Below are 9,169 nucleotides of genomic sequence, written 5' to 3'. Positions count from 1 at the left end.
GGTCCTGCCCACCGGTGACCCAGTTGGTGCCAGAACAGACAGGGAGCTCATGACCCTTTATAAGGCGCCCGCTTAAACCTCAGGTGTTCAGGTTCTCTATCCATCCAGATGCAGGAATGGCCTGGGTGTCTGAGGCAGAGGGCTGCATGTGCTGGTCACGGAGACCTTGGTGGAGAGGGGCGCTCAGGGGGATACAGAACTGCCTGGCACTGGGGGCCTGGTCTCGGTCTCAGTGCTTCCACAGTGCAGGTGGCCAGGACAGCAGGTCCTCTGAGGGTGGCTGTGGTGAGGCTGTGGTTGCTGCTGGTGACCTTGGAAAGTGGACAGTGGCCATGTGCAGGCACTTGTGCATTAGTGATGGTGACCAAATGTGGGAAGACTGTTTCTGCCAACTCTGGGGCTGCAAGAGCCTCTGTCTTAGCACACATGGCAGGCGTTTCTAGGCTTCCTGTCAGATGGGCGCCGGGCAGATGGAGGAGAAGCTCCGACGTAAGAGTTGGTCTCACTGTGGAGGGTACAGGCCTGCAATTTTTTTCCCCCCTGAAAGGGGGGGAGAGTAAATGTCTCAGGCTTTTGGGGCTACACAGCCTGTTTCAACTGCTCAGCTTCTCCATGTCACAGAAGCCTCACCCACGTGACTTGATGAGTAGACAGTAAAACTTTAATTACAGAACGCAATGGGGGGAGGCCAGGCCTGCACTTCAGTCCTTCCTTGTTTGCTGGCCCCTGGGGTAGGGGAAGGAGGAGAGATGTTGCCATAAGACCCCAAACCTAATCCCTTTTCTGCCATGCTCAGGTCCGTGACCCCAGGCAAATTGTATCTGAGCCTGTTTCCTTATAAGTAAGAAGGCTTATCTTCAGTTGCTAAGGCGTGCCCAACTCTACAACCCCATGGGCTGCAGCATGCCAGGCTTCCCTGTTCTTCACTATCTCCCAGAGTTTGCTCAAACTCATGTTCATTGAGTCGGTGATGCCATCCAACCATCTTGTCCTCTGTTGTCCACTTCTCCTCCTGCCCTCAATCTTTCCCAGCATCAGGGTCTTTTCCAGTGAGTCAGCTCTTTGCATCAAGTGGCCAAAGTATTGGAGCTTCAATTTTAGCATCAGCTCTTTGGTAAGGTTTACCTTACCTTATCTCCCTCCTAGAGTTGTGGTAATGTGTGCAGAGCTCCTAGCACACCACGTGGCACAGAGTGAGTGTTCCATAAGCATAAGGCTTCCCATTGTAATACTGACAGTTCTTGGGGTAGACCAGCTATAAGTGCTCTAATGTCCTGGTGCCCTCTGTCTTTGATGGTCATCTTTTGCCTCGTTTGTTGGACTTGACTCAAGAGTGAATGAAGTGTCCTTCACTCCATCTGTATTCTAAAAGTAGGTCTTTCTAAACTCACTGACATGTTATTTCAAATGGTCTGGCAGCCTTCAGGGCTGTGTGGAGTCCCCTGGCAATTTCACTGCACCAGAACATTGCCTACCCTAACATTTTAAAATTATAATGGAATCCAAAACAGATGTACCAAATCTGGGGAGGGCTAGAGCAACATTAATTTGTTCCTTGGAAATGCCCTTCATAAGCACGTTTTGGGCAGACTTTTGTGATAAGAGCCAGGCAAAAAAAGATCCCAGTGTGTTCTAAACACTGCAATTTTGGCAATTAATGTCAAAGAAAATTTGGAAGCATGGATAACTGAAACAGAACTGACTAAATTTATGGCTCAACTTTTCACTAAAATATCTGTGTTTGGAAGATGTCACTGATCTGAAAAATGAGAACTTGGATGGAAGATAATTAGATAGAATTCATATGGGTGGAACTCTTAGCTATGACACTGATCAGTACTTAGTTATTTAGAATATGAACTGGGGCCAACTAGCTGCCTTGTCTCTGTCAGGGGAAGCCCATAAATGCAATGAGCAGGAGCCATGTGAGCCATGCCTTCTCATATACTGCAAGGCTCAGGAAACAGAGATGGGACAATTATGAACATTGTTGATAAATATTTATAAAATGGAATAAGAAGAAGACAATACTATTTTTAAATCAAAACCCGTGTCCTTGATGATTAAAGCTGTGTGGATCTAGTTTCAAAGCTCTCATGAATCCTGTACATAATTGGGAAAAATGAAGTTTTTTTTTTTTTTAATAGCTAAAAAGACTGAAAGCTTTGCCCCTAAGATAAGGAACAAGTCAAGGATGCCAGCTTTCACCTCTGCTATTCAGTGTTGTATTGGAAGTTCTAGCCAGAGCAATTAGAGAAAAAAAAAAAAAAAAAGATACCCAAATTGGAAAGAAAGAAGTAAAACTATCTCTACTGCAGATTACATGATCATATACATATCCTAAAGAACAAAAACACACATATCCTACTACAGATAGTAAATTCAGCAAAGTTGCAAAGAGACCACACACAGAAACCAGTTGTTTTTATATACACCACCAATGAGTAATTTAAAAAGGAACTTGAGAAAACAATTCCTTTTACAATTGCATCAAAAAGAATACAAGACAGCAATAAATTTAATCAAGTAGGTAATAGACTTGTACACTGAAGACTGCAAAACTTTGGTGAAAGAAATTTAGGAAGACCTAAATAGTGTGAAATAGGTTTCATATCATGAGTTGAAAGACTCAGTGTTGTTAAGATGACAAAGCTATTTACAAATTCAAGTGCAGTCCCGAATAAAATTCGAATAGCATTGCGGGGGATCCCGAGGAACCAAAGTAATTTTAAAAAAGAAGAACAAAGTTGGAGGACTCACATTTTATGATTTCAAAACCTGCTACAAAGCTACAGTAATCAAAACACTGTGGTACTGGCATGAGGATAGACATGTGGATCAACAGAATGGGCTTTGGAATCCTGAAATAAGCACATATCTGTGGCCAGGTGGTTTTGACAACAGGACCAAAATTACTCAACAGAGAGAATGGTCTCTTCAATAAATGGACATCCACATGCAAAGGAATGAATTTGGACTCTACTTTCCACTATATTCAAAAATTAAACCACAGTGAATCAGTGACCTGAATGTGAAACTCTTAGAAGAAAATACAGGGATGAATATTCACAACCTTGGATTTTGTGGTTGATTCTTAGATGTGGCACAAACACATGAGCAATAAAAGAAAAACTAGATAAACGATTAGAATTAAAAACTTGTACAACAAAAGGACATTATTAAGAAAGTGAAATGAAAACCTACAGAATGAGAGAAAAAATATTTGCAAATCATATATCTGATAAGGAATTAATATCCAGAATTCAGTTCAGTTCAGTCACTAAGTCATGTCCGACTCTTTGTGACCCCATGAACCACAGCATGCCAGGCCTACCTGTCCATCACCAACTCCCGGAGTCCACCCAAACCCATGTCCATTGAGTCGGTGATACCGTCCAACCATCTCATCTTCTGTTGTCCTGTTCTCCTCCTGCCCTCAATCTTTCCCAGCATCAGGGTCTTTGCAAATGCGTCAGCTCTTCGCATCAGATGGCCAAAGTATTAGAGTTTCAGCTTCAGCATCCGGCCCTCCAATGAACACCCAGGACTGATCTCCTTTAGGATGGACTGGTTGGATCTCCTTGCAGTCCAACGGACTCTCAAGAGTCTTTTCCAACACCACAGTTCAAAAGCATCAATTCTTCGGTGCTCAGCTTTCTTTATAGTCCAACTCTCACATTCATACATGACTATTGGAAAAACTATAGCCTTGACTAGATGGACCTTTGTTGGCATAGTAATGTCTCTGCTTTTTAATATGCTATCTAGGTTAGTCATAACTTTCCTTCCAAGGTGTAAGCATCTTTTAATTTCATGGCTGCAATCACCATCTGCAGTGATTTTGGAGCCCAGAAAAATAAAGTCAGCCCCCTGTTTCCACTGTTTTTCCATCTATTTCCCATGAGGTGATGGGACCAGATGCCATGATCTTAGTTTTCTGAATTCAACAAAGCTTTAAGCCAACTTTTCCACTCTCCTCTTTCACTTTCATCAAGAAGCTTTTTAGTTTCTCTTCACTCTCTGCCAAAAGGGTGGTGTCATCTGCATATCTGAGGTTATTGATATTTCTCCAGGCAATCTTGATTCCAGCTTGTGCTTCTTTCAACCCAGTGTTTCTCATGATGTACTCTGCAGGTAAGTTAAATAAGCAGGGTGACAATATACAGCCTTGACGTACTCCTTTCCCTATTTGGAACCAGTCTCTTGTTCCATGTCCAGTTCTAACTGTTGCTTCCTGACCTGCATACAGGTTTCTCAAGAGACAGGTCAGGTGGTCTGGTATTCCCATCTCTTTCAGAATTTTCCACAGTTTATTGTGATCCACACAGTCAAAGGCTTTGGCATAGTCAATAAAGCAGAAATAGATGTTTTTCTGGAACTCTCTTGCTTTTTCAATGATCCAGCAGATGTTGTCAATTTGATCTCTGGTTCCTCTGCCTTTTCTAAAACCAGTTTGAACATCTGGAAGTTCAGGGTTAACATATTGCTGAAGCCTGGCTTGGAGAATTTTAAGCATTACTTTACTAGCATGTGAGATGAGTGCAATTGTGCAGTAGTTTGAACTTTCTTTGGTATTACCTTTCTTTGGGATTGGAATGAGAACTGACTTTTTCCAGTCCTGTGGCCACTGCTGAGTTCTCCAAATTTGCTGGCATATTGAGTGCAGCACTTTCACAGCATCATCTTTCAGGATTTGAAATAGCTCAACTGGAATTCCATCACCTCCACTAGCTTTGTTCATAGTGATGCTTTCTAAGGCCCACCTGACTTCACATTCCAGGATGTCCAGCTCTAGGTCAGTGTGAGTGATCACACCTTTGTGATTATCTGGGTCATGAAGATCTTTCTTGTACAGTTCTTCTGTGTACTCTTGCCACCTCTTCTTAATATCTTCTGCTTCTGTTAGGTCCATGCAATTTCTGTCCTTTATCGAGCCCATCTTTGCATGAAATGTTCCCTTGGTATCTCTAATTTTCTTGAAGAGATCTCTAGTCTTTCCCATTCTATTGTTTTCCTCCATTTCTTTGCATTGATCACTGAGGAAGGCTTTCTTAACTCTCCTTTGGAACTCTGCATTCAAATGGATGTATCTTTCCTTTTCTCCTTTGCTTTTCACGTCTCTTCTTTTCACAGCTATTTGTAAGGCCTTCTCAGACAGCCATTTTGCTTTTTTGCATTTGTTTTTCTTGGGGATGGTCTTGCTCCCTGTTTCCTGTACAATGTCACGAACCTTTGTCCGTAGTTCATCAGGCACTCTGTCTATCAGATCTAGTCCCTTAAATCTATTTCTCACTTCCATTCTACAGTCATAAGGGATTCGATTTAGCTCATAACTGAATGGTCTAGCAGTTTTCCCCATTTTCTTCAATTTAAGTCTGAATTTGGCAATAAGGAGTTCATGATCTGAGCCACAGTCAGCTCCCAGTCTTGTTTTTGCTGACTGTATAGAGCCTCTCCATCTTTGGCTGCAAAGGACATAATCAGTCTTATTTCGATGTTGACCATCTGGTGATGTCCATGTGTACAGTCTTCTCTTGTGTTGTTGGACGAGGGTGTTTGCTATGACCAGCACATTCTCTTGGCAAAACTCTGTTAGCCTTTGCCCTGCTTCATTCGGTACTCCAAGGCCAAATTTGCCTGTTATTCCAGGTGTTTTTTGACCTCCTACTTTTGCATTCCAGTCCCCTATAATGAAAAGGACATCTTTTTTGGGTGTTAGTTCTAGAAGGTCTTGTAGGTCTTCATAGAACTGTTCAACTGCAGCTTCTTCAGCGTTACTGGTTGGGGCATAGGCTTGGATTACCGTGATATTGAATGGTTTGCCTTGGAAATGAACAAAGATCATTCTGTCATTTTTGAGATTGCATCCAAGTACTGCATTTCAGACTCTTTTGTTGATCATGATGGCTACTCCATTTCTTCTAAGGGATTCCTGCCCACAGTAGTGGTTATAATGGTCATCTGAGTTAAATTCACCCATTCCAGTCCATCTTAGTTTGCTGATTCCTAGAATGTTGATGTTCACTCTTGCCATCTCCTGTTTGACCACTTCCAATTTGCCTTGATTCATGGACCTAACATTCCGGGTTCCTATGCAATATTGCTCTTTACAGCATCGAATCTTGCCTCTGGATGCTGAATATCCAGAATACATTTTTAAAAACACTTCTGCCTTCAGAACACAGGGATCTTACATGGGGAGGGAGAGACAGGCCTGTGCCCCGCCCCTTCAGGGGGCGCGCAGACCAGCGAGTGAACAGCTGATGTGGGATCCTCTCTGTTCTTGTTTACTCTTGCCAGGAAAGCAGGAGAAAATGTACAAATATACAGATGCATCCAGAGTCAGGAAGATGCTGAAGCATATGGGTGCCAGCCCGACTTGACTTTTGCAGCGACCTAAGAGAGCTGAGCACTCCTCGAGGTGGAGGGTCAGCAGTCTTCATACGTCTGTGGGAGGGGGCGGGGTCACTTAGAATCTTGGGTCCCCCTCGGCTGTGTGCCTGGGTGAGCCAGCACCCACCATCATGCCCTTGCCAGTTACGCCTCTGTGCTCCAGTCATGATGGGGCACTGGGAGCTCTGGGTAGGGTGGGGGGAGAATGCTTCCTTACCACTGCCCCCCCCAGGTCCTGCACCCACATGTGGAGCTCCCCCCCCACACACACCAATGTCTCCTTCCACAGCATCCTCAGTCCCACCCACCCCCCAGGTGTCCTCTGGAGACCCTTTCACCCAAGGCTGGATTAGTGTAACTGGAGAAAACTACGTTCTTTCCTGTTTGGCTCAGTGAATTGGTCAAAACAAGAAGAAGCAGTAAAATGTCAAGGACGCTTTGACATGGGGGAGAAAGAACCACCTGCAGAAGGGGGTACACCCCTGAATAGACAGGTGTCGACGTGAAGCGTGTTCTAAGGATGCGGCCACATCCTTAAGACCTTGAAAGATAACAAGTGTTTCCGCCAAATAGCTCTTCATCAGGATATGATAAAAATGACTTGGGTGGAAATGAACATTTATGGCTTTGTCTTTTGAGGGGGTCCTATGTCGGCCTCCAGGGAGTAGGGCATGTTCTCGGGTCTCCACCCTTCCCTTTTTTTCCTGCTCGGCTTGGTGCTCCATCTGCCCACCCATGCTCTCACATGGGTGGGGAAAGACGCCTTTGAGGAATCTTCCTTCAGGCTCTAAAGACGATGTAGGAGGTTAGTGATTCAGTGAGTTGATTCCTGGGCACACATTGCTCTTTTCTGGGCGTATAACTGGAACATTGTCCTCAAACTCCCAGAGGACAGCGCTTGTGCTGTCAGGATGGAGAAGCAGGCGTCTAACCAGGACCCCATGAGGGTCATGGCGCATGTGAGTCCGGACACAATGAGGGCCTTTCACTTCAGGGCAGTCGAAATGTCAAATAATTCTGGAAGCATAATGTGTGGCTTGTTAACCCTGACGATGTCTTTGTGCTCTTTGTGTGCTGGGGAAGATGCAGCAGGAGCTGGGGGTAGTGAGGGGCATCTGTCCGGAGTGCCCCTCGCCTCGTGTTGGTCCTGCAGGCCCCGGAGCTAGCAGGTACACCTGCCGCACACAGCGGCTCCCAGAGTGAGGGTGCCGGGCCCAGCATCCTCCAGGGGCCAGACGTGTTCTACCAGGTGCAGTCACAGACCATGGAGTGCGTGGAAGGACTTACTGATTAATCGCCCTAGCAGTGTTCTCATGGTAAGTATATAAAATACCCTTCAGATCAACTAGAAGAAGGCATCCCTGTGACTCCGCCCCCGCAGAAAATGGCCAGAGATCCAAGCAAGTGTTCACGAAACACAAACTGGAAAGGGCAGTGAGTAAACCGAAGTCCAGCCTCACAAGCTGCTAAAGAAATGTGGAATGAGAACATGGTGACCTGTGCCTTGTGGGCCGTACTGGCGGTAAGGATGGCTCTCTCCGAGGTGGTGGTGCCACCTGTTCCTGAAGCTTTGGGAAGCAGTCTTGTGGCTGCATTGGGGTGGCAGTGCAAGTGGGCCATGCTTTCTGGGGCGAGATTCATGTTCTGGAGGCCGCGCTCCTGGGTCACCCTTGGGTTATTGCTGTTACTCGTCTGAAGTGAAGGCAGTTGTCTCACCCTAGACTGAAGTTTTTGTTGATATTTTTCATCATCATATTTTATTCATATGCACTTCTTGTCAAATGTGTTTGACCAGACACCAGCACACAACATGTTCCTCACATGGTTGTCACAATCTCTTTGGCTGGGTTTATGATTTTCTACCTACAACCTTGCTGTTTGTTTCAGATCTTAGCTGAGGATAAAGCAAAAGCTTCAGTTTCCTTCCTTTTGTGGCAAAATGTCAGACATATCCTGTAACTTTTGCAGACTTTTTAATGTAGCAATTTCCTGTGACCTAAAGGTAAGTGTTAAAACTAGAGAGAACACTAGCAATCACTTGCTTTATATGAAAAGAAGATGTGGTACATATATGCAATGGAATATTACTCAGTCATAAAAAAGAATGAAAGAACGCTGTTTGCAGTAACATGGGTGGACCTGGTGGCTCAGTGGTAAAGAACCTGCCTGCCAGTGTAGGAGACATGAGATTCGGGTTTTATCCCTGGGTTGGGAAGATTCCCTGGGGGAAGCAATGGCAATCCACTTCAGTATTTTTGCCTAGACAGAGGATACAATCCATGGGATCACAAATAGTCAGACACAACTAAAGTGACTTAGCACATGGGCTGAACATGTGTGTCCCTCCCCCAAGTTCATGTGTTGAAAGCTAACCCCCCATTTGATGGTGTTAGGAAGTGAGGCTTGCTGGAGGTGATTCGGTCATGAAGGTGGAGCCCTTGTGGTGGGATTAGTGCCAGTGTTAACGTGGCCCCAGAGCACTCCCCTGCCCCTTCTCTCACATGAGGACTCAGCAGGAAGGCGGTCATTTGCAACCCAGAGGAGAGCCTCCTCAGAACCCAGCCACGCTAGCACCTGACCTCAGGCTCCCAGCCTCGAGCCATGAGAAAGAGATGTCTGCTGTTTATGATACATACAGCCTGTGGTACTCTGTTATAGCAGCCTGAATGGACTAAGGTATTTAAAAACTAAGAAATCAATATAATTTAAATCTGCACGAGTGGGCTTCCAGGCAGACAGTGCTAAACGAATATCAGCGTGTGTTAAGCCCCCTGCA

The sequence above is a fragment of the Muntiacus reevesi genome, chromosome 4 (assembly GCF_963930625.1).
Source record: "Muntiacus reevesi chromosome 4, mMunRee1.1, whole genome shotgun sequence".
Classification (NCBI taxonomy): Eukaryota; Metazoa; Chordata; class Mammalia; order Artiodactyla; family Cervidae; genus Muntiacus; species Muntiacus reevesi.
This window is presented reverse-complemented; position numbering follows the sequence as displayed.